Below are 8,045 nucleotides of genomic sequence, written 5' to 3'. Positions count from 1 at the left end.
CACGGTGGGTGGGCCTCTACTGCAGCTTCAGCCAGCCCCTCCCGGGAGCAGCTGTGTGGCCGTTGGCCCTTCCTGTCTAGGTCATGGGATATTTTTAGCGCCGAATCCGGAACCCACTCGGCAGCAGCTGCTTGTGGCCGAGTGCAAGAATAACAAACGGTCCAGGTGGGCTGCGTCAGGCCTGCGCAGCCGAGTGGGCGACCTGAGCCTGGCCCTCAGCCTGGTAGCAAAATCTGGACTTGGCGGGAATCAGGGGGCCTCTGGGTGGTACGGGCAGGAAGGAGGCAGAGGCTGAGTAGGCGTTAGCCAGACCCACCAGGGGAGCAGCATGTGCAAAGGTCCTGAGGTGGCATGGAAGGACGGGGAAGGCAGGCGCCATGAGAAGGAGCTGCGTGTGATGTGAGGCTGGAGAAGGCTGGGACTGGGCCGAACAGGGCCATGCAGGCTGTGGCCTCTTTCCCCAGGCACGTGACAGACAGGGAGTGAATGGGTCACGGAGACGAAGCCGCAGACCTTAGCACTTGGCAGAGAGAGGGCCGAGACGTGGGAGAGGCCCCGTTTGGGAGGGAGACCACCCACTGGTTTGGGGCACGCCGAGTCTGGGGTGCAGTGGGGACATGACCGCCTCAGGGGAGCGCTCCCTGGCCCCCCCAGTCCAGTCTCCCCAGCTCCTTGCCCCCCTTGGCTCTGCCATGCCCTCAGAGGCTCTGTGCCATGTTCTCTCTATCCCTGGCTGCTCAGTGCTGGGCCCAGGCAAGCCGCAGACCTGGACCCAGGGCTGGATCGGCAGCCTCGGGCTGGTGGTGGGCCCGGGCGCCCATCCTCCAGTGCAAGGGGCCAGTTGGAAGAGTCCATAGACTTTCCTCCAGCTTAAAGGCTGTCCTCCACAGCGGGGACATTGGAGACTTCTGGGCAGGGGCCCTTCCTGTGACAGCCATGGCTGACCCTCCCCTCAAGGCCAGTCTCTGCCGTGAATGGGCGAAGGCCTGTGAGAGAGAATGACTAGGGAAGGACTTTCTCCCGAGCCTGTGTCCTCAACTACCTTCTCCCGAACCCAGACTCTCACCTGCCTGGGGTCAGGAGCACCCATGGAAGTCCGAAGGGCATGGGAGGGAGGCGCTGGGGCTCTCCTGTCCTGCAGGAGCCCCTCCTCTGGCGGGGGGGGAGGGGGGCTCAGACTCTCCCGCTAAGCAGGGAGGGGAGCTTGACTGGTGAGTGGTCCAAGGACAAAGACCCACAGGCCCTCTGAGGGGCTGCCAGGCACGAGGCTCTTGACAAAGACAGTGGTGGAATGGGAAGAGGAGTGGGCACGCTGGGCAGGGAGAGTGGCATGAGCCAAGGTGTGGAGGCAGGAATGAACTCTGTCTCATGGGGGAGGAAGGGCCACTTCCAGGTCCGACGCATGCCCGGGTGGCGGGCTCGATCCCCAGTGTGGGGTATGCGGGAGGCAGCCTATCGATGATTCTCACTCATTATTGATGCTTCTCTCTCTCTCTCTCTCTCTCTCTCTCTCTCTCCCCCTTCCTCTCTGAAATCAATAAAAATACATATACTTTTTAAAAAGGCTCTGCTCCCTTGATGCTCCTCTGCTGAGCAGCGTGGGCGCGCAGCTCCCGTGTGAGCTTCAGTTTCACTGTCTCTGGTCCTTGATGCCCGGACGGGATGCTCCCTTCCCAACCCCGGCTGCCAGGTGAGCCCGAGCCTGGGCCTCCCACCAGCCTCAGCCACTGCTCCTTAGTCCCACTCCTGCTGTGGCCACGGCCAGAATGTCAAAGCCACCGCAGCCTGGCCCCTGAGTCCCGTGTCCAGCGGGCCTCTCCCTCCCCCGCCTCAGCTATTTTGGGGCTCAGCACGCGGCTATGTTTTGGGAGAAGCAGATGATCTGCTTGGCTGACTCAGCCCATGGCTGGGCCGGAATGCGAGACGGTGAGAGGCCTGCGAGTCTGCTGCACACGGGGCCTGGGCAGGGTGGCCCCTGTGGAACTTGAGGCCACACTGTCCGCCCGTCTTCCTACTCGCCACCTGCTGGCCGGGTTAGCAGGCAGTTCTGACCTGAGGCCGGGCAGGGACCTGGAATGACAGGGAGTCCCTCCCTGCCCAGGACTAGTGACTTGGAGCTCTGGGCAGGTGGATGGAGAGGCTCAGCAAGGTCCAGGGTTCACTCCCTCCCGCCTGGTGTTCATCGCCGACATATCCGCCAAGCAGCCCAGGCCCTGCTCACACAGCCGGGCGGGTCCTCCCCATGCCAGGTGCTCGCCCACCCGCTGGGATGGGAAGCTTACACGCACACGCTGGGACAGAAACCCAGGCGTCCTTGTCCTCCCTGGTGACACCACTAGAACTCCTGCCTGCACATTTCGTTCAAGAAATTCTACCCCTCGATCGCATGCCTTTCACGTTCATGAGGGATTAGTGGCCTCTTTAAGAAAACAAATGCAAGATTAGGTGCAAAAGTGACTATATTCTTAGAATAAGAATAAAACAAACGTCAAGAACCTGGCTGGCATGGCTCAGTGATTGAGCATCGACCTATGAATGGTTCGATTCCTGGTCAGGGCACATGCTCGGGTTATGGGCTCGATCCCCAGTGTGGGGCGTGCAAGAGGCAGCCAATCAATGATTCTCTCCTCACTGATGTTTCTATCTCTCTCTCTCCCTCTCCCTTCCTCTCTGAAATCAATATTAAAAAAAAAGTTCATAAAAGCTGACAAATACTTCCCCAAATCATAAAATCCAGAAGAAAATGACCTCCCTGGTCTAAAGCCTGTGGCTGGATGCCCACTGTGCCCAGGTCAGGCAGGGGTTGGTAAAAGAACCAGAACTGCCCTAACCAGTTTGGCTCAGTGGATAGAGCATCAGCCTGTGGACTGAAGGGTCCCAGGTTCAATTCCGGGGTTGCAGGCACATTCCCAGTAGGGGGTGTGCAGGAGGCAGCTGATCGTTGTTTCTCTCTCATCGATGTTTCTAACTGTCTATCCCGCTCCCTTCCTCTCTGTAAAAAAATCAATAAAATATATTTAAAAAAAAAAAAAAGAACCAGCACACTTTCCCCAGGCCCCTGAGATCCCCTCTGTACAGTGGAGGAGACTGAGTCGGGGTGTGGGGAGCACTCGGGGAAGGGGTGAAGGTGGACCCAGAAGGAATGGGCTGCCTGCTCAACTCCATCCCAAAGGCTCACCAGGTGGCCCAGCCAGGAGGACCGACTGCTGGTGTCCTCCCCTCTCCCCTGCCACGGGCCCTGCTTGGGGAGGGGGGCTCCCCCCAACCATGGAATGCAGGCATCAGCACTTCAGACTCTGGACTAACCGCCGCCCCCCCCCTTTCCCTTCCAGATGTGGGTGCAGCTGTATTTTTAGAACAGCCAACCACGAGGACATTCTTTCCTTCTAATTAAGATGACTGCAAGTCTCCTATCCGCAATCAGCCCCATTATTCAGTCCTCAGATATCAAAGGGTGGTCAGGAGGGGCTGCCTCAGCTGGTTGTAGGTTGGGTTTCTTTCTTTCTTTTGAACCATTAAGTTGGAAATGTGACCCAGAACTGGAGTAAATGCCAGCGCTGGGGTGGGGGGAGGGCAAAGCAGGATTCCGGGTGGAGCCTGCAGGAGCTGCTCCAGGGCCTCGCGCCCTGCACCCCTGCCTGGGCTGAGGATGCCCAACTAGGCTGTAGCCCACCCGAGGGTAGGTTCTGTCTGGGCATCAAGAGAGAGCCTGTGCCTGCCCTCAGGATGCCCAGTGCTGGAGGGTCAACAGGGGGCTGTTGGCACAGACTCACAGGGGGCTGAGGGCACAGTGCCCACAAGGTTATGATGTCCTCATTTTACAGGTGAGCAACTGGAGGCTCAGAGAGAGGACGTCCCTGGTAGAACTGCAGGAGCCTCTTTGGTGCCGGCTGCAGCCGGGCCGCTGGGCTGGGTGGCAGCTCACCGCCCACTCTGGTGGCCTGGTGCCCAAGGTCAGAGGCCTGCCGACCTCCACCAAGGCGCCTGGGGAGGATCCAGGTGTGGGGCCAGGCTGCCAGTCAAGTGGGAGGAACAAGGTGCAAGCAGGGCCTTTGAGCAGCTTGCCCATGGAGCCACAGCTGACAGATGAGGAAACCGAGGCTGAGAGAGGCAGAGGCAGCCCCGAGCAACTCAGCCTGCTGGTGTCAGGTGCTAGGGACCCCATTCTGTGGTAGGGCCTACCCGCCACTCACCCCAGTGATGGGCCGGCCTGCTGCGAGGCTGGGCCTGGAGGTGATGCCAGGGGCCTTGAGTCCAGCCTGAGCCCTGGATGCAGGAGGAAGGCACCTACCGAGACCGTGTCCCACCCCCCCATGGAGCAGAGGCAGGGTGGGTCTGGACGCCAGGCCTCCCAGCCTACCTGGCGCCTAACCGACTGGCTGCGCTGGACAGAGGAAGTGCAATCGCCTGCGGCGGGTGGAGCGGGGCACTTGAGCCCGGGGCTGCGGGGACAGCCCCCCACTGCGCTGGGCAGCCCCGGCCCCAGGCCCCTTTGTTCCCCGGGGAGGCGACGGCGCTCGGCGGTACAGACCCTTCAGCGCCTGGGCTTTGTCGCCCCCTCGTGGCCGGAGCCGGTCTCGGTGGCGTCGGATTAATTGCGGGAAACCGAGGGGTGCGCGTGGGGGGTGGAGTCTGGGGGGACCGAATGGGACTCCCGCGGATCTGAAGACCGAATCTCTGGGACGCCCCTCGCTCGGGCCCGGGTCTCCAGGCCCGGGTAACAGCAGAGGCATTTTTAGGCCCCGAGTCGGGGAGGCGGACCCCCACTTCTGCAGGTGTAGGGAGCAGAAGAGCCGGCCGGCCTGGGGCCCCGCTTGGCGGTATTATTATTTAGTGTGAGCCCTGCCTCCTGCTGAGTTCCAGGGGCAGATTCCTGCCGCTCCCGGGCCTCCGTTTCCCCATCTGCAGAGTGAGAGGCCCTCGCGTGCAGAAAGGGGCCTGGGGGCGTGGCCTCTCCCGACGAGGGAGGGGTGTCAGCACCCAGGACTGGCCACAGGCCACGCAGTCCCTGAGCAGCTGGTGGCACGTCACCCCTCCTCCACCGACCCGCCCGCCCGGGGCTGGAAGAGGCAGTGGCGGTCCTTTCAACACGTCCCGACTCCTGTGTGGCCTGGCAGCGCCCCGGGGGTCAGGCAGGCTCAGGCCCTCACCCCGCCTGTATGCTGCTGGATTTGGAAATCTGAGAAAGACTCGCAGCAGGGGGGTTGCAGGCAGGTGGACGCGGGCACAGGCTTGACCTTGTGGAGTCTCGTGCTTGACCTCTACAAAGGAGGCTTGAAGCCACCCACTTGTGGGTTGAAAGATTAACAGCACTGGGTCCACAAATACTGCCATGACTTTCAGATACTCAAGTTAATATTTGCCGAAGAGAAACCTCAAGCTTCCCAGCTTGGTGATAAGTTAGGGAAAACCCACCCACCAGGGGCACTGGGCCAGCAGGGTGCCCAGGTGGCATTTCGGGGAGAACCAAGGAGGACCGGTGGGCAGGCCTGGATGCCCATAGCAGTGATCCCGGGCGGGGTGCATACAGCGTGGCAGGGTCCCGGACGCAGAATGTTAAACCCAGTTCTGAATTTAGCGATTATCGTCCCATGCACACCCTCTAGTTTTTACTACATGTGTATGTATATATTCCCGCCCAATGTAAGACATAAGCGTGGCTTGGAATATTTCCAAATTAATATAAAGGCTTTATCGTCTATGAACTTTTCTACATCTTTATTCACACGGCATTAGGATCTACCTGTGTTAATACGGTTCCTCTACTTCATTGCTCTTCCCCAATGAGTGGCCTTGGAATGTATAGTAACAATTTATTGCTCTATTTTCCTGAATATTGACATTTGGGTTGTTAACAGTTTTCTGATAGAAACAATGTTGCCTTTGTGAACAGAAGTTCTTGAGCATGGGATTCAGAGTTTCTCTGAGGCAAACCAGGGAGTGGGACTTCAATTTACCAGAGACGCCCAAAGTGCTCTCCAGTTCCGGCACCAATTTATAGTTTCGTCAACCATAGGAGCATTCCAGCTGCTTCTGCCCACCTTAGTGTTACCAGGATTAAACTGCCAGGTGAAAACAATCCACTGTTGTGGATGCGATTTGCATGTCCTGATTGCTAATAACAAGTGAGCATCTTTTTATTCTTTTTGTTGGTTGTCGCTTCAGTTTCCTCTTCTGTCAGTTCCCTGTTCATAGCCTTTGCCCGTTTTCTTTTCTTTATTGATATGTAGGAATTCTTTATGTATTTTGATGACAACTATACTTCCTTGGTCGTGAGCTTGTGGACACCTCCTAGTTGGTGGCTTTTATCTCGCTCTCTTTTTTAAAAAGTTATTTTAGAGAGAAAGGGAGAGGGGGAAAGAGAATCATAGGTGCACTGACCAGGGGATCGAACTGAAACCTGGGTATGTGCCCTGGCCTGGAATCGAACCCTCGACTCTTCAGTGCACGGGATGCAGCTCCAACCAGCTGAGCCACACCAGCCAGGGCACCAGCTGGTAGCTTTTAGCTTCACCTTTTTATGGTGTCTTTTAACACATAGTTTTAATTTTTTAAAAAAAAATCCTCACCCGAAAATATTTTTTCCATTGATTCTCAGAGAGAGTGGAAGGGAGGGAGGCGAGGGGGAGAGGAAGAAAAGGGGGAGAGAGAAACATTGATTGGTTGCATCCTGCATGCGCCCTGACTGGGCCAGGGATCCAACCTGCAACTGAGGTACCTGCCCTTGACCGGAAATCGAACCCAAGATCCTTTGGTCCTTGGGTGGACGCTGTGATCACTAAGCCAAACCAGCCAGGGCAATAGTTTTAATTTTAATGATATTAAATCTTCATTAGGAATCCGTGTGGTTTATCCTTATTTATCCTGAAGTTATAAAGGTATTCTTTATTTTCTTCTAAAATGTTTAAACTTTGCTTTTTTTGCAGTAGATTTGTGTGTCCCTGGAATGATTTTTTTTTTTGGTATGGGGTGAGTCAGAGATCCATTTTCATTCCCCCCACACTCCCACACACAGATAATTGTCCCACTACCAGTTGTTAGCCCACTGTTTCTCCACTAATTAAAAAAAAATACATTTTTATTGATTTCGGAGAGAAAAGGAGAGAGAGAGAGAGAGAGAGAGAGAGAGACATCAATAATGAGAGAGAATCATTGATCAGCTGCCTCCTGCACTCCCTCCAGGGGATCAAGCCTGAAACTCGGGCATGTGACCTCCTGGTTCATAGGCTGACACTCAACCACTGAGCCAGACCAGCCAGGCTCTTCACTAATTTTTGAGAGAAAAAAAACACACAATAGTTGTTTTGGAAAAAAAGAAATAAATCTACCTAAATAAAATATTAGCAACTGAAACCAACGATGTGTTAACACAACATTATGAGCAAGTTGCGTTTACCCCCAAGAATTCAAGGATGGTTCCCGTTAGAAACTCTACTGATGTCACTGAGCTCATAAAGAAAATCCCCACGATAAAATATTAGCAACTTGCTAACTGCATGCTTTGAAAAATTCAGGGCAGCAAGAATCCAACAAAAACGAGGCATGAGCCATAAAGACGCTGCGGGGTCCATTTGGGTGTGTGTCCAGGCTTTGCTCGGATGACTTCCTAAGGTTACTGTAACGCCTGCGTTCCCATGACCACGAAGAATGTCTTTGGCAAGTCTGGCTTCCCCGAGGAGGCCTGAGAAATGAAAGATTAATCCAGCCCGGCGAACCCTGTGGTCCCGCACCTCGGGGCGCAGAGCGTCGGGACCGAGGCCGGATCGGCCTCCCACGTAATAAATCTCCTGGCGGCAACCGGAGACGGGTTCTCTGCACTCAGAGCCGCCAGCTCTGCCAGGACGGACTGATGACCGTGCACCCGAGGCCGGTGGGTCTGCCTTCGTCCCTCCCTCCTACGTCCTCCCTCCTCCGGGGAGAGGGGTGGACACCCTGAACGGGGTGAGCGTGGGGATGTCTGTTTAGAATCCAGGGCTGGGCCCTCAGAGGGTGGCCCGGGGGCAGGGCCTGCCGGGGAGAGGGGACTCAGGGGCGCCCGATCGGGA

Source organism: Myotis brandtii, unplaced genomic scaffold (genome assembly GCF_000412655.1).
Source record: "Myotis brandtii unplaced genomic scaffold, ASM41265v1 scaffold463, whole genome shotgun sequence".
Classification (NCBI taxonomy): Eukaryota; Metazoa; Chordata; class Mammalia; order Chiroptera; family Vespertilionidae; genus Myotis; species Myotis brandtii.
Note: the sequence above shows the minus strand (reverse complement) of the source record.